We start from the raw sequence: 25,931 nt of genomic DNA on the forward strand, positions 1-25,931 counted from the left end.
AATGAACCATTTTACTGTGACAGACAGTGGGGGGGTTCTGCACTTGGCTGTAATCCATTAAGACTGTATGACTTGTAATTGGAAATTAGCTAATGCCAAAGCTGATCTTTTCCAAAGTCTGAGTGTGTTCAGAGAGGAAGACTGTGTTTTAATTAAAAATAGACTGTCCAGTAGCAAAGTTCAGTTCTTCTACAAAGCATAGCAGCATACAACTCAGCAAAACACGTAAAATAGACTTAAGTTCCCCCAGTCTGACCACAGCAATTTTTGTGACCTTAAGCAGGTTTTGAATTTAGTGGGTCCTGAAGATATATTCGGAGTTTAAAAATATAAAGAATTTTGATGACTTTTGACATTAGATTTACAACTTTGGCTGTACTCATTTGTATTTAGCATAATTATAAATGAGGTGATGTAGAAACCTTTTTCCTAGGAGTTAATAATATTGAACCTTTTCACTACAATTTAATAAAGTCTCTGGAATTCTTCATCTTCCCTTTTAAAATGTGAATCACCTTGTATTTTTCAGCAATGAATTTCATGGACTCTAAGCAGTAAATAGGGCATGAATTGTCTATTGTAAGACTGTGAATTAGAACTTTTGTGATTTTGAGTGCCTATGCATAGCGGAAGTGGAAGACACCCGAATCATTTTTATATCAAGGATTACAATGAGCAGAAGCTGGTTAATGCTGATGAACTTCTTACAGTTTTCCTGAGTACATACTTATTCCTGTTTCTCTTCGGATGAATGCCATTATAATAAACCCTTTTGTTTACAACTTCTCTTCCAATCCAGGAAGTATTTCAACATATTCAGCATACAGTAGAGAGGGACATATTCATCTGCCACTGAAGTGCAGTCACCTCTGAGGTGAAACTTGGCAGCAGTTCTTACATTAAAGTACTGCTGATAGTCTGATCCTTTTTTTCTTTTAAACAAGATGAAGCCTCACCATAAATCAAGAACTACCTTTTCCCTTTCTCTCTCTTCGTATGACTTCTTATACTGGAACCAAAGTAGTTCTCAGTCCTTTGTCAGTGCTTATTTTTGAAAGGAGACTTTGAGTTAATGGTGAACGTGTTATTCTGAACTTCAGCAAAGGATCTCGGTCTGCCATTAAATTTGTGCTACGGGGAGACAGACACGGGGAGCAAAGATGCCAGACAGTCCAGAGCTTAACATGTTCCTCATAGCTGGAGGTGACGTGATGGTCCTCTTGTCATTTGGCAACAAATTTAAAAATATTTGTCTGGAGCCAAAAGCCACCACCACACAGATTTTTTACTATGCTGCAAGATTTAGGCCACTGAGACTATTATTTTATTAAGGTGTCTTAGAGAGAAAGACTCCTTTGTAAACAGCCCTTGTGTCTGGAAAAGACCTTTCTCTACTACTATATTTTTTTTGTGCATTGATGACAGAGCAGGCATTAAATCTGGGCAGAGATAATGCCAGGTGATAAATTTTTTTACTCCTGACCTCATAAATCAATTGGCAGAACTGTACACTGCTTGGTGTAACAGTGTGCCATTTTTAATTTGTTACTACTGCAGTGCAAACTAATTTTAGCACCTTAATGCTTGCTTTTTGCTGCAGTTTGCAAAGCAACTCCAGATTAAAAACAATACAATAAGTGACTATATTTATCGGCCTTATACAAACAACTGACAACAAGAAAATCACAACTGATGCCAGTATTAGTGTTGCCACATCTAGGTACTAGTGAAAAACCCAGACGCATTTTTAGTATGATTTGTATCAATTGATAGAATGCTATTAATATCTAGTTTGATTTTCAAAAGGCCCTTGCTGATATTTAGGGAAGTGAGGCAGAAAAATCTCATGTTTTAGTAGACCCTAGTTTGCCCAGGGCAAAAGAAATCAGGTTTTTAACTGGTATAGTCACAGGTTTCCAGAGCTCTGTATGATCCCATCCTATTGGGAAGTTTGAGGAAGAAAACCTCAGTGATCCATTTGCAGAGTTCTTCTCTCATTTTTACATTCGCATTTGGAAGGCACCAATGACAGTGTTCAAGAGAGAGGAAGAATATTTCTTTTCTGTATATAAAGAGCTCAAAATATACCTCTTTGCTGAGCTTTCCACCTTACCTCTGCCTCCTGAAAACATTGTATAATGTCTCTGCATTTTCACAGTAGCTCTCTCACCGCAGGTCCTGGAGTCCAGTGTGGGAAGATGGCCAAAGAAGCGGTGATTAACAGGACAGTCAGGCATCCATTGGAAGAAGGACTAGACTTTAAATCAGATGAAAAGCCATGAGCAAAGAAAACCAGAAAGAGGAGATATTAATATTTCACCCCTGCCATACTTATTCCTTCAGTTCTTAAGAAAAGATCTGCTTTAATTTTTGTTCTTTAAATGAATTGCTTGTAAAGATGTTATAGGAAACTGCATCTTACTGCAAGAAAACCAGAGTGGGAGGGAGGGAGAAATGAAGAAATCTGGGCAACAGGCGAACGATAAGCTTTGCGAAGCAATGGAGAGTCAACCATATGGAGATACAATAGAGTGCAATTCAGTAGTCTGCAGGTCTTTAAGAAGGGGGTGTTCTTGTGGGGAAGCTGGCAAGATTATATGAATAAATGGCTAATTAATTCCCTTCAGATGAGCAGGGAAGGCACACAGAGAGTTATGGCCTTGAACTGAGCTGAAGAGTCAATTTTGAGGAGGGCAATTTGAGGCAAATCCCTAGATGACCCATCACTGTGAGAAAAGAATTCAATAAGCTTCCTGTCTTACAACATGCACAAACTTGTGCAAGCAGTTATATAGGTATTGTCATCTTTGAAATGGACATTAGCTCTCACATGTACTTAAAGCTTGTGAATATCTTCCTGCAGATTAATACTAAACTGAATTAGCCATGAAGCACAACCTGTTGCGTTAACTAAAAGCTTGAGTGATGTCCTACTTCTGTCTTTTGGGATATCTTTGTGCTTACAAAAAGAGCAGGGTTGTGATATCACCTGTGTGTGCACAGCTTAGTGTGACTTTGGTAGTATAAGAGTGAAAAAAATAACACCTTCATTAAGGCTCTGAGTGTTTAGCATTTGTAGGTGCTATATGATAAGCACTAGCTGTAGAGTGGTTGGGTTAAACAGAGCCTGTGACTCCCTGCTGGGGCTGCAGGTGCAATGCAAAGGCTTTTAGCAAAGGGGCCAGAGCCCTTCCTTCAGTAGCTACAGGGAGAGACCACACAGCCCTCTAGGATACTTGAGTCCTGCTAATGCCTGCACTTTATTGTGTATCTCACTATATGATATCTCTGTGTATTTATATATAGTATTATTATATATTTATGTCTGTATTATGTATAGGTATTTTAATATTTAATTGGTATCTATATATATATTTCTATGTAGATTATCTGTATATATGGCTTATATGTAAACTACCTATTTCTTTTGTAAACTACCTATCTTTTTCTATATATCATATGTGTACATGGTCCTAGGCAACCTGCTTTAGGAGACCCTGCCTGAGCAGCAAGATTAGACCAGGTGGTCTCTAGAGGTCTTTTCTGACTTCAGCCTGTGATTCTGTGACTAACGAAAACCTTAGTTTTTCACTCAGTAATCGAGCAATGCCGTAAAGGAAGGAGCCAAATGTCAGCTAAAATCATAGTATTTTTGGATATGCTTTTTAGAAAGACGTAATTTTCTTATTGCTTTGGCCCACCTCACTATTCATTTTTCCTGCGGTTTTGGACTTCCCATTTCCCTCTGCTACCTGGCATACCTTTTCACATCAGCAGTCCTCTTCTCTTCCAACTGCCTAGACGTGGACTGAAGAAGAGAAGCAGGAAACTGAACAGTTTACCGTAGCATCAAGGTCAGTGGATCCCTTTTCCCTCCACACCCCTTTTTGTAGGCTTCACAAGGAGTGTTCTTCTGTGCTGTGGCTTGCTTATGAGAAGAGACAAACTGCAGCTAAAACATTGGTCAGCAGCATTTCAGGAAAGTAGAATTGAGACAAGGTCATCTCTGTGCCAGTGACGTAATTGCTCCGTCATCTTCTTACCCCATTTATCCTTGTTCCTTAAGAACAATGAAGAATGGTTATCCAACAGCTTATATATATTCTTCTGCAGATTCAGCAAAAACCATTCCTCTGTACTCTCACTGCTTTAATACGAAAGAAAATACCTGTATTTTGCTACATTTCCTTCCTTTTAGAGTAAACTAAACCTTTGTTGTTGGCTTAAATGCAAACAGTGTCTGGCTTTTAGAATAGAGGTTTGAGTCTGAAAAGCCATGGTCTGGCTCCACTAGGTGAGCTCACAAGGCCCTTGACTTCTAGACTTTAATGGTACTGGCTCTTTAGGAAAGAAATGATAAACAATTGAAGATGGAGTGTAACAGTACTGTTGTTAGGTTAAGTAGGTGTTTGGGTTTTTAAAGTATTTCAGAGGGGAAATATCACGATGATGAAAAAATAACTGAGCTAGTGGGTGGATGGATGGCCATGAAGACAGCGTAAGCTCCAGAACTGGACTGGTGAGGCTTAGGTACATTTACTACAGTATGGTACAGGTGAAGTCAAAGAGACATTCCTATAACTGTGGCCCAACCTAGAGGTGTATCCCGTAAACCTCCTTGTTCTTCACCCCGATGGGTGTCTAATCAGTCATATTGGTGAAAGAAATTATCTGTCCTTAGCCTCTCTGGCAAGAGAGACAGGAGATCCCTGTAGTGCAAGTGCTAATATTTTATTCCAACGTGAATTTGCTTTTGCAAGAAATAGATAGGGCCCGCTGGGATGTTTTAGAGTATCAACATGTGTTCTGTTTTGTCAATTTAATTGTGTATTCTCTGTTATTTTTAGTCTTCAACTTGAACTGAAATTTCAAAAGGTGTTGACACAAGGGAGCAAACAATGGTGAGCAATTAAGGGTCATTAACATAGAGTGACTTTGTCTCTGTGATACCAGTTGTATCTCAAGAGTTGTTGCTAAAGTTCAGGAAACACTTTTCTTTTCCATCTTGGAGTTCAGATAGGTGGCAAACTGATTGGTTTCCTTGGGAATTTTGCTCTTGGGAACTTTTTCCATATGACAAAGAGTGTTGTGTGGGACAGGGGAGAGGAAATCTGGGAAGGACAAGATCTGCTTCAGGTCCCTTGCTCTGCAGCTGGGACAAGAAAGCACGACTGAGGAAAACAATGAACATGCTGAAGGAAACAATGGGCAAGTGGCACTCCTGAGAGTACCGACATGGCCCATGCAGAAGGGAGGAAACTGCTCATCCACCGCATTTTGTACTTTGCCTTAAAAGTGCTTTAGCTCTGTCTGGAACAAATTTAGGGGATGCTTCCTAAAAATGATATCAACAGTAGTGTTTGTGTCCTGAGGCTGTAGATAGAGTGTATTCTACACTGAAGAGTCTCAAAGCATATGGATCTGCTGTATTAGTTGTTTGTACAGTTCACAAATGACAGATCACAGCCAATACCAGGAGAAAATCACTGGCTGATTTTTATGTAGGAATCTCTTTAATGGCAGCAATTTACCATCAATGGCAAGTAGGTACAAATTTGCAGATAATCTCCTGAAATAAGGTCTTGCAGATGAGAGTTTCATATACAAGAGCCATTGCAATTTGTAAGAACACCCTCAAAATATTCCATAAAGTACCTGCAGAATATCAGCATACATTGTAAGATCTATTGCACACTCTCACAATGCTCTTATAAAAGCATTTATCTAATTTTCTTACTCCCTTACACAAATTTTTAGCAGATAAATACCTGGGGTTGTGTCTCATTATCTCTTACAGCTGGCTTAAAAAAAACCCCAACAACAACAAAACCCTACCTTTGTTGTTGAGTAGCCATAGCTACATACAGCATCCTTGTGTTACATCAACATTCCTAATTATGAGCCTGTGTTTTCCAAATATAGGTCCCTAAAAGAGGCCAATGTAGGCTGATTCCACTGCTCTTGTTACAACGATAAAATCTGGATTCAGTGTTTGGTCAAATAATGTTGACCAGTTATGTGAGAAAAACCTGCTCTTTTTCCTCTCAAATATCCCACTGGGTGGATAGCCATTTTTTAAAATAGAGGCAATTGTTTATATGACTGTGTATCTTGTTAATAAGTAGTCCACGTCAGCTTGAAGAACGCTTCTTCTTGGAGGATATTGACTCATTGAAGCAAAAACTTTGGAACAAAATTTTTAAAAGAACAAAAACTCCAACTTAGAAAGCCTTCTCTGCACCTGAAAATCCTTTCAGTGCTTTTATTTTATTTTGATGTATTGTAAGTCAATATCCAGAGCTTTTCTGCTTTGTGGGAAAAAAAACTTTTTGTTTTCCAGCCAAAGCTACTATCACATTTATGGAGGGAGAAGCAGAGTTCCTGCTTATGTTAGAGAACAATAATTGGGAAGCTGTTCAGTTTCTGGCTTACTACAAACTCCTTGATGAGAAGAGGAAGTGTAGTCCTTTGGGCCAAGTTGCCTTACTGTTGATTCTTCAGCACTGAAGCAGCTGCATATGATTTAAAGTGAACTTGCAAGGTAGGGGCTGTGAAATCTCTGCAAGCCAGGTAGTCGTTTGTAACTTCACTGTCATCAAGGGAAAAATGGTCCGGACCCTTAGGTTGTTTCACGTTCTGAAACTGTAAAGTCTAGCTAATACACACCCTCACAATATGCTACTGTGCTAAACGCATTGAAGATGCTTTGGGGGTACAGTGATCGAGGGAATAAAGCACACCTGCATTGGTTAAGAATGAAGTCCTATGAAAACACCTTGTGTTCAAGATTAGGGAACTGGTAAATGATTATAGATACAGTGAAAGTGTCCCGGTTTGAGGTAAAACAGAACTAATTTTCTTTTCAGTAATTTTACTTTCAGCTAAGCCTCTTCTAACTCTCTGAAATTAATGGCATATTCTTCATACAGTGTCTGCTTACAGAGTGATAATGCCTGATGTTTATAGCTAATGCCAAGGAATGGTATGCAGAGAGTCTCCTGCTTATACTTATTGCTATAACAGCCAAGGCCAGCTAACTTTGTTATGTGCCAAGTTGTAGGGTCAGAAGCAGAAGAGTGTAGAGGGATCACACCTGCGGGGAGAATTGGACAGGACAGGTGATCCCAAAATGACCAACAGGGTATTCCATCCCATCTGCATCACACTCACAATAAAAGCTGAGGGATCAAAGGGGTCAGTCTCTTTTTTTCAGTGGAGGGTGTCTCAGGAGGACTCTTGTCTGTTTGTCTGCCTTTAAACCTGATCTGTGCATTCCTGAATCCAGTTCCTGAGTTCAGTTCCTGTCCATCGCTGAGACCAGTCTAGGACTTTCCCAGTGCCTGCCAGTGATGTGATCGTCATCATAGGAGCTTGATATTGGTTCTGTATATCTTGCATATTTTTCATTATTTTCTTTTTGGATATTATTATCTCTTCTTTTTGTTATTTAATTAAAGTAGGTTTAGTTTTCTTTTCAACCCATAAATATCTCCCTTATTTTCTCTCCCTTTTCTTCTGGGAAGGGAGAGAGAGTGAGTTAAAGAGAGCATCTGTTGTTCACTCAGTGGACAGTCCAGCCCAAACCATGACAGAAAGAGAGGCAGCGAGTGTAATATGAGAGAGAGCAATTTTTTATCTAGGGTGACACTAGAAACAATATGGCTAGTCAATGCAAGATTAAAATCAAAGGGGAATGAATAAATAAGCACTGGTTGGGCTGACAGTGAGTTCATCTTAAAATAGGAAGGGGAAATTTTAAATGAGTTAGAAGAGGGATGAAAACAGTAAGTAGGATAAAATGGTTGTGTTTCATTTGAGGTCTCAGATCCTGCCAAATCACAGGAAGAATGATCCAGGAAGGAAGTTTAGGGTATGTTCCTTTAAAACAAGAGTAGAAAAGTTTACTAATGGCAGAAATAGAAGCTGCAGCTGTGAACATATTCTAAAGAGTGTTAGATAAGCACTTGAGGGGAAAAACACTACAGGGTACAAATGCTAGACTTAATTGGCTACATGCTTTCCTTCCATCCTGAAATGTCACTATGCAACCAATGTCAGCTTCTCCACTCATCTTCTCTCCAGGGAATAATAAACCCAGCTTTTGTACATGTCAGAATTGTGTTCCTTACCATTACTGTTCCTTACCATTACTGTTCAGAATAAATCTGCACATGCAGTTTCATTTTTCCTTCCCTTTTTGCTTTTGTTTGGAAGGCTGAATTTACCCTTAAGCCCCTGTGCAACCCTTCTGTTCCAGGAAAGACAATGCCTTAGCGCTAATGTTGCCCTGATGTTTTTTTTTTTTTTGACAGATCATACATGTAAAATAGGACATGTTTTCAGGTAACTTGACCTTGCCTCCTGAACTCTGTCACCTGTCTCCTCCTTCTCAAAAGCACAAGGCCAAGGGCTTGCATTTATCTCAGGTCAACAGCACACACTTTATTTGCAGCATATCACTACTGTAATGACAACCCTTGAGGTACCACAAGACAACAAAATCAAAAATGGGTGTAGCATGACTCCTCAGCTCTGTTACATGAAGCCATCAACCTACATGCAATCAATATTTTTTATTTTAAAAAAAATATTGGTTGCCATAAAGGATAATAATGTTGAAGTTAATCTATGTCTTAATGTGATTTTTTTGAGGCACTGGAAGTGAGATGCATGTGTATTTATTTACCTTATGAATGACAGTAAATTAGAGATTTATTTTACAAGAGAGCACAAACTCACCCCCATAATGACAAGTTTCCAGGGAGAACGTGTGAGAGCCCTTGAAGAGAAAGTTTATTTCTCAGGAAGAGTATGATGGGTTAGCTACCCAAGGAGTTCGGTTGTTTTCCCACTGAGCAGCACTGCTTTTGTCAGCAAGGAATAGATTTCTCAGGGTGATGGTATGTGCCACAACTGCTTAGAGGAGCAGCTAAGCTCATGATACATTATGGTGTCTCTGAAATCATGCTTCACATGGGCAGGGTTCACATTAAAAGAATAATTCTTTTCAATATTACCGTTTGCTTCCTCTTTTGTGGTCTTGCTGGCACTTTGACTTTCCTGCAAGGAGAAAAAAAGCGGGGGTTGAGGAGCAGGGATGGAAGATGGCAAGAGGAAGAATGGATCCCAGTCTAACTTTCTGGTGATCTCAGAGAGGAGTGGGGGGAGTGAAAGTGATTATTTTTAAGGCTGACCTGGAGGTCCAAGTTTTCTGCTGGCATATATGGCTGAAAACAACTGCAGTCCACCACACGCAGGCTTCTATGCACAGCAGGTTATCCTTAAATCTGGTCTGGAGCAGTGCTGCAGTTCTGACCAGTGGATCTTTTGCAGGGTTCATCATATTGACGTAATATTTTTTTCATATGAGTACTTGAAATATTTTTGCTATTAGTTTATGAACCACCAAACTCTTATTGCCATAAAAATATTGTCAGCAACACTTCTTAAGTATTTTAGTAGCTGGACTTCAGACTTCATCTTTAATCTGCGACTGCTGTGGTGGCATCTCTAGACAGACTCTTTATTTTCCTTGCACAGAGTCCAGAGTATTTGTGAGGGATCCTCTGTATCTGGGCCTTCTCAGATCCAGTTGTCAGGTTGACGATGTTGTGGGTAACAATTGTATCAGAGGTAATAACACCTTTACAATGTCTCAAATACTAATAATGTACATTTGAAAAACCCTCATGCGCCATCTATTATTATGCAACCAATACATTGAATTCCATTGTAATGATCAGATGCTGCCTTTCATTTTTAAAGAACTGGGTAAATACCAAGCTTTCTAAATACTGGCTATGGTTGGGCCATAGCAGCCATGACTAGGGAGGCAGTGGGCTGGGCTGGGCAGTAGCGGTGGGGCACACGGTGGTGAGGCTTCTCGGAGTGGAGTGATGCCCTGCGGGGGTTCCCACATCCACCTCATGCCGGGGCTGCAAAGTGGAGGGTGGGCAGAGTAGTTAAAGTTTCTTTTTCAAATCAGTATGGAAGATTTGGGAGCACAGAGCTTCCTGTGTACTAATCATCAGACCTTCTTCCTGGAGAGCCAAGCCACCCCTTCCCATCCCAGATGCAACAGCACAGGCTTTGCAGCAGCTGAACTCAGGTTGGCAACTGAACCCTTTGAGCACTGGGTCTTCCCCTCCTGAGCCCCCCTAGGTCTGCCTCTCCCCATGCCTTCCTGAACCTTGCTGTGATGGACCTTGCTACGGGAGCTGGGAAGGTACCCAAGCATCCCAGTTGGAGTGGAGGAGGGAGATACATGACATACAGCCCTTCACCACTTCTCTGTCAGGCCTGTACTTGTGACTTGCCATTAACCTTTGGAGACCAATGTATAACCAATGAATTTTCCAAATCTAATGATGATTGTTTCCCTTACTCTTCTGGAATAAAGGTTCTCTTTAAGGATCTCAGAAATACTGGGCAAGTCAAGTCAAACCGAGTACTTACCATGCCATAATAATTCAGAGCTAGGCTAAGGATGCACGGCTGTGATAGTCATAGCAGTGTAAGTCTGCAGTGATTGCTATGGCGATAACAAAATGAGAATCTGGCATCAAGGTTGTAATTTTAATCCTCTTGCACCCTTGTCTGCACAGCAGTTATTTAAACATAATTCTCATTACTTATTCGTGTCCTTAATCTATTGTTACATTAATTATACAATTTTTATGGTTTATAAAAAAAATGTCCTCAGTTAGGACATCTTAGTACATACTATTTCATTTACATGCATATTTCTGTATTCACAGCCTTCTGTGGCTCTAACTGATCAAAAACAATAAAAAATTTATAAACTAAAAATACTCCCTTGGCCTCAACTTACACTACTTTTAATTCAATTTTAATTATTAATATTATAGTTGCTCTTTTCGTTTTTGCATTTCAGAGAGTCTGGAGGGCAGGCTCTTGGCCTTGGTTTCCTGTCTTGGATCTAAATGTTTAGCGTTTTCAGCCACTCCTTTACCCTTATTTCACCATTTTTCCTTGTGCTTGACTAGGAAATATCTTACTGGCATTTCTTACAGATGTTGCTGTGTTGTTACCATCTGTGATTAAGACATGGTGTCAAGAGCTTGAAAAATAGAATTCAGGAATGAGCCAGACAAAATCATGATGCCTGAGGGAGGTATTTTCTGTAATAAATTATCAAAGTGCTCTCCTTATTTTTGAGCTGTAACTTTACAGGGTGTGCAGGACAGAGATGAGCCAAAGTTTTGGATTTTTTTATTATTTTTTTTTAATGAGTCAGTGTTTGCCCTACCTACTCACTTGACTTATGAGCAGGGCATGCCTTTTAGGATGTGGTGATTATCTGTGGATCTGTTGCACCTTACTGCTGAGTGGCCAAGGATCGCATGCTAGTAATGCTTCTCTGAAGGCAAATGCCACCCAGCGAGTACTGAGGGTTGTTTTCAGTGGCTTTAGAAGTCTTTTGATTTCTATTTAACTCCCTGACATTTTGAAATGAGCAGCCTTGAGTATGGAAAGAGGGGAAAAGAATACGAGACAGAACAACAGATAACTGTGAAAGATCTAATACACGAGTTTGTGCTTCCTGTAGTAGCACAGGTTCTATTTTTAACTATACCATCCCCGTATTCATTGCGAATCCAAAAGATACTGAGTTTCATCCAATGCTTGCTTTCATCTGGATGCTTAGTGTATGCCCTTAGCACATCCCTTTTTCTGTCGCTGTTTGGGGGAGATGTGTAGGTACACACACATATATACACACTGTGCATTTGCAGGGATTCTGGTTATTCCTTTTATCAAATTACGGATAGACACAGCAAGTTGCCACAGGGAGAGAAACATAATAAAGAGGAAGGAACATAGAAAGGTACAAAAATAATATAGAGAGGCTTTTTTTTTTTTTTTTTGAGGCTTAAAGTTGTCACTAGATCACCTAGTTTAAACTTCAAAGTGCAGGCCAAAGAATTGCATTCAGTTTCTTTTGCATTGGGGCCAAATGCTTGAGTGAGTTGGGTAAGGACCAGAAAGGCTGGCCCTCATGCATCTCACAGATTTTTCTGTCTCTTTCCTGGGGGAAATGGGGCAAGGACAGTTCCTTAAAGTCTTTTCCTGGAGTACTAAGTGGTCTCCAGATAGTTTGGATCTGTATAAGCGTGTCCTGTTAAACCTAGTGACGTCTTCCGCTTTTCTGCCTTTCTTGCTAGTGATTTTTGTGTGTGGAAAATGCCTTCCTTCTCTGATTAGAAGCTAGTTATTACAAAAATAACTATAAAAATGGAGATTTTACTGAAAACTTTAGGGGAAAAAAAATCTGATCAGTTTTCATGGTCACTGTTTGTAGTGGTACTTTTCATGAAAAGCAGTATCCTGCAGCAAATATTCTGACAGCAGCTGAGTTTTACTATGCCCCCTCGGCAAGACGTCGCTTTTCAAGGTTGCTATACCTTGATGTCTCTCTTTTGTAGAATGGAATAAGCTCACACGCACACAAATACAAAGAAGAAAGAATGCAGTAAAAAGTACTAATGTACCACGAATGAGGAAAAATAATTAGTGTTAGACACTCGGTGTGTGTTTTCTACAGTACATTCTTGCTGAAATTTCTGGCATCAAGGGTTTTCCTTGTGAGCTCAATAGCCTGGGCAATATCTAGCCTTTGAAATTCTTCGCTACCCTTCTTTTTCCTTTGGGAAGGGGAGAGGATGGTGCAGTGAAACTCATCTTCTAGAGAATTTTAAATGGCATCCTGTGCTAGTTTTTAAGAACTGCGAGTGAAAGGCAGGAAGTAAATAAAAATACGCAATGATGGCTTTTGTTCCTCTAATCTCTCCTTGTTTACTGTTGGGCACCACAGCGAGTCCAAAGAAGGACAGGATATGAAATACTCAGATATTATTTTTTCTTCTTTGTGTTATATTCTATTCATACTAATAGTCTTATTTGGGTTACTGTTTATCTAGGGAAAGCAGAGAAAACAGAAGAATCACCCTTCATCTACTATACATGAAATTTCTCTATTGCAATGTCCTACAAAAAGCTGAAATGTCACTGCTGCTCCAGAAAATTCACTTGCGTTTTGCCATTAGTAATCATGATCATAGATATTTGCTATAATGAAACTATATTTTGCAATTTTACTGCTTTCTTCTGCTCTGTCATTTCTACACCAACCTCTGGAGCAAAAAATCCTGATTGCTGCCCATCACTTTGCCTTCAGATGTATTAGGATACTCCACTGAGCCCTCCTGGGGTTTGTTTTTCTCTGAGGACATTGATTACATGAAATAGCAATTCTCCTAAAGGGAAAGTGATATGAAAAGATCTGATTTAAAAAACAAACAAACAAAAAAAACAAACCAAAATGTTTCATGAATGAGCTAATGAAAACAAATACAACCTCTTAGTTGTTATACCACTTACTATTTTCTCCCTGACCTGGAAGGGAGCCTTTTTCCTTATTGCAGGTGGTTTGGGTGTGAGCTGGTGGCTCCAGACCCCCAAAGATTCATTGGAACTAGCTCCTGACATCAGCATTACTGATGACAAATAATGTCCTGATTTGTGCTTAAATTTTCAGCTCCTTTTATTAACAGTGTGACAAATGTTGATTGTCTGTGTGTGGTAAATGGTGTAATAGGCAATTACTAGCTCAACCAAGTGATTGTTATGAAGTTTATAGGCTTAAGATGGAGACATAGATGCAGTAAAAAGAAAAAAAAAAAGAGAGGGAGACAGAGAAATAAAAGCTTTCTGCAATGTCAACAGCCACTAAAAGTATTTTATATATCACAGCCATCTTGCCCAAGGCACAGCAGGAGGCATTGACCCATTACCAATGAGATCATGTGTATAGCATTCAAGCATTCATGATGGGAAATGTCTTTGCCTCCCTCATCCTGCTTTGTTTCTCATTTTCTCCTTAAAAATGACACAAAACTAAAAAAAAACCAAAAAAACCCCAAAAAAACGGAAAACCACAAAACCTCCCGATTTCATAGCTTTTCTTTTTGCTTTCATTTTTCTTTGTGACTCAGTCCTCTGTGGGAAGTAGCTCATTTTATTTACTTTACTACCAGCCTGTTATGTTAATCCAGGGCTCAGCGGTGCAAATACACCAAAAGGCGAGTGAGTTGGAACTGCTCTTCCGAGGGCAGATCAGGAGAGGTTTCTTGCAGGAGGCAGAGCATCACCTGGAGGTTGCAGGCGCAGTTTGTTTCCCTTCTGCAAGCCAGGCTGCGCTGGTGGCTGCTGCTCAGTGATAAGCCCGACTCCGCCCAGCCTTTTTCAGCATTATGTGTACTGCCAGGGCAATTAGCATTTAGCTAATGAAAATATTCTTAATTCTCCATTCTGCGGCTCAATCCTGCTGCCATTAAAATGTTTGCTGGGGACAGGACTGGGTCCCAGCACTTGCTTCTGCAAAGCGTTGAGCATCTTCATTTGCTTTATTGTAACTCAGCTCCCCTCAGGGCAGATCCCAGAAAAGAAGTCCACCGGAGAACCCTCAGAGCTTTGAAAGAGTTATTTGATCGTTGTTTTCACTAGGCCACAAATCCTAAAATTATATAGTCTCTGCTCATTTGGGCAGATAATGAAATTAAGCAGTGGGAGTCTGAGGTGGGAATGGCACAATACTCACACTGAAGCTTCTACAGCAATTTGAACCCCAAACGCTTTTAATAATTGTATGTTCTCTGTGTCCTTTTTTTCTGTCAGCCTCAGACTTTCAAAGGCTGTGAATTCACATAGAAAAAATGGAAAAAAACCCCACCAAACAACCCCCTGCTTTTCTGTAATATATTTGAAGTGATAGTTTAATGTATATCTAATTGAAGAAAATGTAGCAATTAAGAATCAGAGTTTTGCTCTGTGCTCCCAAATACCACATTATTTAGCCTTTCATTTAGGCAATGAGGAGTTCTAAATAACGTATAGTGTTTATAGCGGTTAATTTCTTTCTAAATTCTTCCATCCTTTTTCATACTGTGCATAAAGTCTTGCTCCTTGAACAACAGCCCTACTTCATTTCAATAAGTCAGTTCGTCAAATAAAGTGCAAGGTCCTGAGCAAAGGGGATCAGAAACCGGCCGGTGTGGGTAATGGCGATCAGTATCTGGTCCTGGTTTTCTATCTATTAAGTAGGTAATATGTACCTATTAAATCAGTAAAATGTTTACCCAGTAAAAAGTATATGTGTATATGTACAGTATAATCACATTATCCAAGTTGTTTAAAATATAGCTTTCATATGTCCTGGCCTTTTAGGATTTCAGGTTCGGCCCAGGCTGCGGAGACATGGCTGTCAGTGCCCATGTGGGCCATCCACTGGGACTGCCCAGGCAGCTGGGTGCAGAACCGGGGCTGATGCATCCTTTCTGGTGCGTTACCTGGGGGACTGGTCACCGGGAGGCAGCAAGCTCAGGAAGGCTGGTGGATGTGGCTGCTGCCCCTGCTCTCCCCCACCAGCCATTCACCACCCTCTGCTTCTCTTCCTGCTCAGACCCCCAGTGCGACGCCGTGTCCAGATAAGGTCGGTCCCTGCCCAGACATCCCTGCAGGTCACAGCACCTGAGCACAAGCTGCCACTGATTTTGGTTTCTGTCAAAAAGGCTGGTCTGTAACCCCCTGGCTTGGGGGTGGAGATAGACCATTCCCACAGCTCTGCTTGTTCACCTTCTGCACAGGCCTCCACACCCCTGGATTTAAGTTTTGATTTCAGGCCCGTTCAATAAAGCAATCGTTTTCCTTGAGAAGGATATATCTGCTAATAACCTGAAAAATCCAATCAAAGTCAGAAGTGGTCTGCAAAGGGATATAAGTAAATCCCACAAAACCCACAAATTGGCCAGCCTTTACTGTAGCTATTTCTTGTTGGTTTTATAAGAACCTCTTGAAAATTCAGTCTCATCTGTTTTTTGGTTATATGAATACTTTTTGTAGATAAAATTGGGCATCCCTTTGGAATTCTAGGGTATACATTTTTAATTTTCCAATTGATTTGGACTGCAATTTTTTAAAATAAAATTCTTACCATCAGTGTTTTGTGTGATCACATTAGCGATGCTGGCTGCATCTACTGGCAGTTTTACAAAATGCTCATCACTTGTGCAGTTAAAATATTCTCCCATAGACACCAGCCTGTGTGTGTTTGGAACACACACTTGTAAAGCAGGTGGTTTTCTGACTGATCTGTGAGACACTCGAGGTGCTTCTTCATCAGTGCTGAGTAAGGGACACTTGGGCAATGGCATGTGCACCACCCTCTGACCACAGAGAGTCAACAAAGGTAGCACTGCTGATCTGTCCTTCCCCATGCAGCAGATTTCACTCGCCGTCTTTGAGCTAGTTGCTTTGCTGGCACGGACAGGGCAGCGCTCCTGAGCTGCTGTCTAACTGCACGCACCTGACGAGCCTGAATCATCGCGTGAGAGTACAGGATGTTTCTGGTGCCCGGGTCTGAGCAGCGGGAATTTTCATATGTTCCTTGGGTTGAAAGACGACATCTGCAGCACGTCTCCTCCTCCTTGTACCCGCATCCCCTCCCCTGGGCTGGGAGGCAGGAGTGGTAGGGTTTGCCTCATGGTGCTGACTGAGATGTGAAACAGATTGTGCTGTAAAAAAATAAGAAATAAGTCTAATGAAATGAAGTTTCATCAGAGCACTCATTAAGCGGGTCATTAATCAAACACAACAGGGGACACTGGCCATCCTTTTGCTGCGGTTAAAGGCTGCCTTTTGATTCCTCGGGTAAGCTGCATATCAGAGACTGGACAGGTGGCAAGAGTGAGGGGACAAAATGACCTCATCTGAATTCTTTATTTAACACCCGAAGCTTGAAATCTTACTTATCAAAGAGAGATGACTGTGGCAAGGTCTTTGTTAGGGTCTGCAGTCATAGCAAACAGGTGCTCAAAGCCAAGTACACTGAGAAAATCTTCACTTCAGAGCAGACTAGACTGAAACTAAAGCAGTCAAGCAGAGCTTTGGATCTACTTCCTGTTGCAGGAATAAAAATGGTCGCTGGCAATGTGGTGTTGTTGCCTCATGAGAACAGACTTGGCATCCTCTCATGGTGGTCTGTTATCCATTTGGTTAGCACTTTCATCACAGGTCTGACTTCGTGTCTCCGACAGACAAGCCAAACCATTTAGTAACTTGATACCAGAATGGAGACCTGTAATGAGCATAAATATATGATCAAAAATGCAGAGAATTGATGTGTTTCAATTTATTTATTTTTTTTTATGAGTCAAAGCAAAATGTTTCTACTCTGTTTTTCTGTAACGTCCTTGTTTACGCTCAGAAAACAGTCCTAAGTTGTCGGAGGGGTACATAAAAACTGTGACAAATTATAGCCAGATATGCTAAATGCCTAACCAGCCTGTGGCAATACAAGCCCCGGTCTTTTATGTTTGCTTCAAAAGTTTTGGTCCACATAAATAAATTCTGAAGGTACGTTATAAATGCTCACAAGACAAGGATTAATCAACCCTGCAATCACCTGATCCCTAGTTAAGCATGTTATGCATCAGACTATTGACTTCCTGCGGAGTGACAGAAGACCACCATAATTTAAGGCTGAAAGATGAAGTTGAGCTTTATTGCCAGCTTGCTTTCCACTTTCTCAGGAAACCTTCTTTTAAGCTTAAAAAGTCTCTCTGCTTAAACCCGCAGAAGTCTCTTAATTTTTAAAAATATATGTGTTTCACCAAAGAAAGGTGTTCAGAGTTATATATTATTTGGGGGAAGAAGTCTTAAGTGCTTAATTTTAAACCTAAATGTGAGCTCAGCCTGTCTTACAGAAAGCTGTGCTTGAAGTAGGTGTGGATTTAAACCAAAAGAAAAATTAATTCTTCTATTTTTCTCTTTCCTTGAAGTTGAGGGGAAAAGCCACTTCTTGAAATTTGGTCACATAATATCAACTAGCAAAAAGTATTTTCTAGTTGAAACTAAATGTATAAATTAAGCTTGTGTCTCGGGCTTTTTTCTGTACTATCTGATACCAAAACCTTTTTCTCTGAATCAGTTTAGAAAGGGGTTCTGAATTGTTGAGTTTATCTATCTCACTTGCCTTCTTTCATTCTGCATGAAGAAAAGAATGTTAAAAAAATCCTGGCCAAATAGCAAACTTAATGACAAATGTAATAACTGCTTTGCTACAGAATACAGTGGATGTGAGAAGTTTCAGAAGCCAGTGCTTAATTAGGTAAGCACAGCAGAAAATGAGAGATAAAAGCCAGTGTCGCTGAATGGAGGTTGTGCATTTCTGTAGCTAGGGAAAAAGTCTATGGGCTGGCTATTTAAAATTAATTCTTCACTATTACTTGCAGATGAAGCAAACACGGCACTGTTTCTACCTTATTTTAAACTTAGGACTCTGTGTTGTAGGGGTTAAACACTGTATTTGACCGTTGCTGAGCTGTCATATGTGATTTCTTTCTTGGTTAGTTTTGATCTTGCTGGTCTGTCCTTTCTTTCATTTCTGCAAGAAACTATTGATGTCTTGCTTCTCAATCCCTACTTCCCTAAATCGTTGGGTTTTCTTCTATGTTTCCACAGTTACAGGTATTAAGTGAGAAATAATGAGAAGAAAACAGCTGTAGAAATGTGTTGAAGTATCTTTTTCCATTGCAGTGTGGGTATCTGATGCGTGTGTCCATCCTCTCTTCCTAGCCCAGGCAGTGCTGTGGTAGGGCTCATTATTTGTCTTCATGTACCATCATTACTGCTGTTTTTGTTTTGACGTATTTTTTCATCCCTAAATGGCAAGTGGCTTGCAGTTTCTGGAGTTTGGAAGTAGAGAGGTTTTCTAGAAGCAAGGTCACCTGTTGATCTTTGCATTGATCTCTGCCTTATCCTTTGTTTTCCTCATTTGCAAGTTGTTACTCACATGATGTGGCTTCATGTTTACCTGAATATGACCGGGGAAAAAAAAGAAAGAAAATACTTTTCTGACTCATCTGAGCTATTTCTGACTTCTGTTTGTAACAGCTTTGTGGAGCTGATTTTGGGGGGGAGAGGGCTGGTGTTGGTGTTGACTTTACTGCTTTGATGTATGGCTTTTTTTCCTGTCTGGGAGAAACAGTTGTACTTTCTTGATATTTTTTTTTTTTTTCAATTATTTATTATGCCTCTCTGTTTTGGTCAACTATATATCATACCGCTTAAAAAAAAAAAAAAAAAGTCAGTGCTGTTGCAAGTGTTGAAATTGTTGCCATACAAGGGTAACTCTTAATGGAATGAAGAACGAGATCCGAAGATCCATTTCTTTCCTACTGTTGCTAAATCCATGCAGCTATGGAGATGCTAGTAGTGAAGACACTGTACTTTTTAGACTTGAGAGCAGGAGCAAAGACTTCCTCTCCATTCCTTAAGGAGTAATCCAATTACAGAAAATGGGACAATGAAGAAAAGCTGTGGGAGAAGGATTTGGCCTGCTATAAAGCACTGAAGCAGATTGTCCAGTGATCTGTGCAGTGTTCCTTGGAGAGCATTTAACACATAGTTTAATCTTGTTATAGGACAGTTTACATGAATCTTTATGTGCAAAAATTAAAAAAAAAAAAAAGGGTTAGTAGATGTCACAAAACAGAGGGAACTTTGACTGCAATAACAGAAATATTAGAATAATGTCTGTTCTGATTTTGTTGTGTAATGTGTATTACAGCAACAGTTAACTTAAATCAATGTAACTAACCAAAGTCATTAGGTCTATACTGATTTGCTTGGTGTGATTTGCTGCTAACTGCCTGCCATGCCACAGCTCCAGCACCGTTATTCAAACACAGACGGTGCTGTGTGCAACTGGAGGAGAAATTGCTTACCTTTTTCTAATCTCTGTATCAATTCACAGATTTATCTGAGAGGTAGGAAAGGGAACAGCCGTCTTAAAGTCTTGTTCTAGGGAAGACAGCTGCAGTCTGAAGGCCTGTGCGGTTCCCATCAGACGCTGCAAGGCTCAATGACCTTGCCAATTTGTCCTGGCTGTCTTCATCTGTGAACCTGGTGGACTGGCTGCTCCTTGCACCCAGCTTTCAGAAAAGAAACAGAGCTTGAAACTGCTGGCTTGTGACGCATTAGCATGGACTAATGTCACACTCTGTTAACATTCACTTTTGTGGGTTAGAACTTCCCGGGATGATGACCACTAGATGTTGATGCTTTTCTCACTTTCTCCCCTAATGCTAGTATAAATAGTACAATGGCAAAAAAAAGTACTGGCTCCTCCCACACCTATGCTCCCTGCAGCATTACAGGGCAGACAAAGGATGGCCTGGGAAGTTCCAGTGGAGAATCAGCGAGCTCCTCACAGAAACGAATTTGAGTTGTTATGAGAGCCTGTTGTGTCCTTTAAGAAGCGCTGTAAATATTTTATAAAGTATAGCGTAGCAGTTGTTTTGGCAGCCAGCTGGGTGGGTTGGAAGACGCTTGCTAGTATTCACTGAAATGGCAGCTAAGAAAAGAGACTTTGTTAGGAGGTTTCAGACTTGGAGCATCCTCTGACTCTGCCTTGGAATGTATCCAGCCCAAGATTCAGCAGCTAAGATAGAAAAGACTATTAAAATAAACAAGAAGCACCTCTGAGCTATTACTATAATGTCATAAATCAGTAAATAGGCTGAGTTTTCAGTCTTATAATCTGGTTCATTCAGTATGTGGCTATTACTGCATACACAGGAAGAGTGTACATACTTTCTCAAGGTCTTATTTGTCCTGTGTTGGGAGACCAACCCAAATATTAATCTGTATTATGGTCCTAGCAGCTGAAAGGTAAATTTTTATGCTGTAAAACCAGATTTCCAGTGTGCGTGATGAAAGAGAACTGGATGTTGACAAGAGTATATATTCTATGGCTGTATGAAGACATAAGGTGGGGAAGTGAACCTGAACTTAATTACCTTGCTGTTCCATGAAAAGAATGTAGTTTTGATTAGATATACTTTTAGAGACACGAACTTATGCCCGTCTACTTTTTCCTTAACATGCTTCTCCACTAAAATAGAACTTCTTTATGCTTTTTTGCCATTAACTTGTGACCAGTATAATTATGTAGTTATGTATGAAGCCTCTAGCTTCATTAGTATAATACCGTGTTTTAAAAGCATGAAGAATCCATGCTGCACAGATAGCAATGGAAAGCCAAAATGATGATAAGCCCGCTGAAGAACTATACGCAAGCTTATGGAACAAAAATGATGTGCCAGTTAAAAATGAGCATTTTTCTCCTAAAGTTCTGATCTCCTAGCTGAATTCAAAGTATCAATCTAATCTGGAGAGATGTATCATGTTATTTATATTCTTTTGATAAACCACCAAAATAACCTTTGAAAATCAGATGGCTTGTGCCTTTAACAGCCTTCTGAGAGTTTCCCTAAAAATAGTTTACAAAGCAACAGAGTCAAATTGTTGGGGAATTGCACTCAAATGCATTAGAGAGTCTATTCCTGTGGCACTTAAGCCAGCCAAAGTAATAAATATAAAATGGTAATTTTTCTCCATGAGCTGTGCTTGCTGCTCCCACATGATTTCATTCCCACCCTGGAGTAATATAACACTGCCTGCTCAAACAATCTCCTGGATTCATGGAATAAGGCAGCATGTGGCTGCTACTTTAAGTGTGCTGAGAAAAGTCGACAATTACAATTAATCCCCTTTTGCCTGAGAGCATCCCATCATGATTTCCATACCACAAGCGTCACTGGATTTTTTTAAATTGTAAGGAAATTTAGACCAAGCAATGGATTAGAAGAATATATTGGTGTATTAAACAGGAAGTGAAGACATTGGCAAAATAGGATGTAGCTTCACTTTGGTCCTTAGCTCTATATTTTTGGACCGATCTCTAAATAAATGGGGGTAATAAACAGAGTAAATATTGTAAGCAGACACTCAGCAAAGCTTTTTAGTTCATTTCATTTCCTTTTTTGTCTGATGAATTAATCAACCACTTATTTCCAATAACTGTCAACCACGGAGATTTCTGTTAATTTGGGGATCTGCTTTGTACTATCCAAATTCTGTGGGCTTTACTCTACTTGCAGGAGGTTAGTCTGCCCCACTCAGGTTTTCCTTGCTGACAGAAAACCATTTTGGCTTTGACCTGAAGGTGGCCAGAAACACACTGGAGCGGTAGTCCTCCTGTACTGACTGAATCATCTGTGCAGGCAGCTGGTACGTTGTCAGAGCTGGTATTTTGGTTTGAGTTACAGCTTTTATGCTAAGATATAATTCCCAGAGTCTTGACAAGTGGTTGCAGTAGTCATCTCACTAGTTAATTGTCAGCCTATTTCAGGGTATCTGGTGACATTTGCAAGTATATGTAAAGTTCTTATGTTATCAAGTTGGTTGTTTTTTTTTTTTCTGGAGGTAATCACCATCCAATACTTTGAAGTCAGAGATGACAAGTGATTACCACCTTTTTGTTAAGGTGCTTACCAAAGATCTTGGCAGCTCAGCCATCATGACATACTCTTTTCTGTTCATTTTTCCTTATTCAACAAGACTGCATCTTTTCTGAAGCTCCTTCTGCTGAAAGATATCATAGAAGCCCCATACCCAGCACCTCATGGGAAATGCAATCCAGTTGGGAAGACAGTATAAGCATAGGAAGTAGAGTACGTATATTATTCCACAAGGGTAGTTTAAGCATACATTGAAAATGAAACATTTTGACCCTAGATGAAAACAAGGGGAAATATAGGAAAGTGCTTGGGGTCAGTAACTCTGGATTTCTGTCACCTGTAGTATTGAATCAAACATATTAGCCTGGTGTCTTCAATAACTGGATTTTGTTTGGGGTTTTTTGCATGTTCCATCTATGCTTTGTCCGAAAATTTATTTTGCAGGGTTTCTGGCTCATTTACGTTTCTCAAATCTAGTCAAAAATCCAAAACACTGTGAAGCTATCAAGTGTAACCAAGTTTTCTTCCTTGCTTATTGCCTCTATTGTGATTAAGGGCATGTCTGCCTTGCACAATGGAGTGTCCTCCAAACACCTGTCAATCAGCTAGCTGAACCCATGAGGCACTATACCTTTTTTGCATTAAGCTCTGGAAAAATGAATTGAATACCAGAAGAATAAGATACCTGATCTACCCCATCTCCTCAAGCAGATCTATTCCCTGTCTCCCTCCTTGGAACTGAGCACAGTTTCAAGATTCACGCAAATGTGTTTAATCTGATCACCCAAATTAGAGTCCTGGTTCACGTTTGGTGGTGGATTTAACCATAACTCACAGTGCGATTACTGTCAATAGCTGCCTACACCATGTCTTCAAGAAGTTACCAGGAGCAGGAAGGGCTAAACAGTGGGCTTGTGTGCCACTGCATTTCTCAGCTCAACACATTATCACAGGTTGTGGCTGGTGATGTTTCATATTAATTTAACAGGCTGAAAATTTCATCAGGGCATGAGCTGGATATGTGTCCTATTTGATTCAAGGATGGTAACCTAGGATTTCAGTAGGCAAAGACTCACAGAGTATAAACACTTCATCTAATCCATCTATTAAATATTAGTCATCACCTTTTCTTTTGCTGCCTGGGCCAAAGATATGTCACCTCCTTTCAAAGACAGCTGAGATGATTAGATAAATTCAGATGTTAGGTAGTGTGGTTGGCTTGTTTTGGTCTGACTGCTTTTTCAGCCACTTTCATTCCATTGCAGATGAGAAGGACTGAATCTCGTCAAACTCATTACATCACTAGGTGCACCAGCAGGATAAATTAGCACGCCACCGAGGGTAAGGCACTGCCGGTTCCTAAGCTAGTTTATTTAACTGTGGGTCAGGCACTTCTGCATCCTGCGATGCGCTTCTGTCCTTACTCCTTATGCAGCGCATCGGTTATTTCAGCTAGAATAGCTGGGAGAGAAGAATTTAAAAAGGAACCCACTGCATTGTGATTCTTTATGGAATGCCTCATTGTCCTGGTTCCGGCGAGGACAGGGTTAATTCTCCCCAGGAGAGGTATCCCATGCCATGTGAGCCGTGCCCGCCCTCAGCTGCCGGGGGACGGGGCAGGAAGTCGCTGCTCGGAGCGGGCTGGGGGGTCCCGGGTCCGGTCGGGGAGCGGCGGTTCCGTAACCGTGTTTGTATATGCCTTTATCCGTGTTATTGTTGTTTTCTTGTTCCCTTTGCTGTTCTGTTAAACTGCCTTTGTCTCAACCCAAGAGTTTTGCCTTTTTCTTCCGATTCTTCCCGTGTTGGGAAGGCCCCGGGAAGCGGCACGTGGTTCTTTGTTGTGGTTCTTTGTTGCCGTCCGAGGCCAAACCACGACACTCACAATTCAACCACCTGTTACTGTCTGTGCTGCTTTCTGGAAAGAAGGGCTTACAAAGTGCTCATGAGGGAGGCCCACTGCTGCTTAGAAGAGCAGCAAAGTGACGCTTGGTCACTGGGGTCTTGGCATCCCTTGGGGAGTTCCCGTCAAGTTCTCAGGCATCACCTCCATTGCCAAAATATATTTGCTTCTTCACTCTGCAGAAAACTTTCTCTCAGCCTGCCTAGAGCAGGGGCTGCGCCAAAGAGCTGCCCTGTTATTTTCTTATTTTCACAAAGGTGTCATCTCAAAGGGTCTCTGCGTCACCTCAGGGGAACACCTGGAGCCACCTGGCTTACAGGATCCTTGTTAAAGACCTCCTCTTCTTCCTTAGGATGATCTTCCAGGTTGTTTTCTGTTTCTGTCACATCTTATTCTCCTACCCTAATCAGTGTGGTCAAAGTGCCTTCAGATTTTATATGCCATAACTTGTTTATCTTTTTTTTTTTTTTCAAAAATTGTTTTTGCCCTGGGCATCAAGAGCTATTTTTTTTTCCCTTTTCCCTATCAAATATGTGTGCCTGAGGGTTGCTGAGGTGATAATAGACGATTCTGAGGAGCTCTGCAAGCTTTTCACCTGCCTTGTCACTTGGAGCTGCTTTTTTTATTTGCTGACTGGGCAAATAGGGAATAGCCTAAAAAGTCTCTCATCAGTTTGTTTTGGTTGTGATTTTCCATGGTGCTCCTAAACTACTGTTTGCTGTGCATTTCTACATCTGTATGATTTTGGTGAGTGCTACATGGTTACTAATAACCTATGTATGTAGAAAAAAAGGCTACTCGTTTGCAAGATTCATTATGGCTTTTCTTCATGAACCCACAGGAAAGCTGATTAGAAATGAGAAGCGAATGCCTGTTAAACCCTAAAGCATCGTTGTCATCCAAGAAATGTGGTGGCCTTAATTCACTGATGGTTAATTTTTAATTGTGTGTGTTGACCTCAAACCCCTGTGGAATTTGCCTTGAGTGACTAAGCTTTTTGCATGGCGTGCAATTTGCTGACTTTCTGTTTCCTGCAGTTGTCTGCTGGCAAAGCTATGCCCCTAAGGTACCCCCTGGAACAAAGGTTAAACTGGAATATAATCCCCCCTCACCCCCAAGCAAGGAGGTGCATGTGATTGGGCCGCTTGAAAAGCGGATGTGGGTTTGTTTTCATCAGTTCTTACGCAGACATGAATGAAACCATGTCTCTGGTCATTCCCCAGGTGTTTGTGCCCGCTTGCATATTTCTGAGAACAGCAGATTTGACAGGACTACCTCCATGCCACCTGACGAACCCTAGGGAGAGTCAGTGCAGCCTTCCTACAAGGGAGGTGAGAACTTTGCATCTGCCTGATCAGCCGTGGCACTGTGAGCGTAAGGGCATGTGCTGATTCAGTTGTGTATTAACAAGAAACCCTCATTTTTCTTGCATTACAAAACTGATTTACCTTTAGAGGGTGCTTGGAGAGCCCCTAGGCAACTTTTCATAAAAGAAAAGGGACATCAAAGGAAGGCTTTCAAAGGTATCTGTACTTGGGATCCATAAAGTCCTTAATTCTCAAGGAGGAGCAAGACTGGCAATCATTTTGTGTCTTCTGAAGAATTCTGGAAAGTTGAATGGAAAATTTTGCCTTTTTTTTTTTTTAAAG

Source organism: Larus michahellis, chromosome 3 (assembly GCF_964199755.1).
Source record: "Larus michahellis chromosome 3, bLarMic1.1, whole genome shotgun sequence".
NCBI classification, from domain to species: Eukaryota; Metazoa; Chordata; class Aves; order Charadriiformes; family Laridae; genus Larus; species Larus michahellis.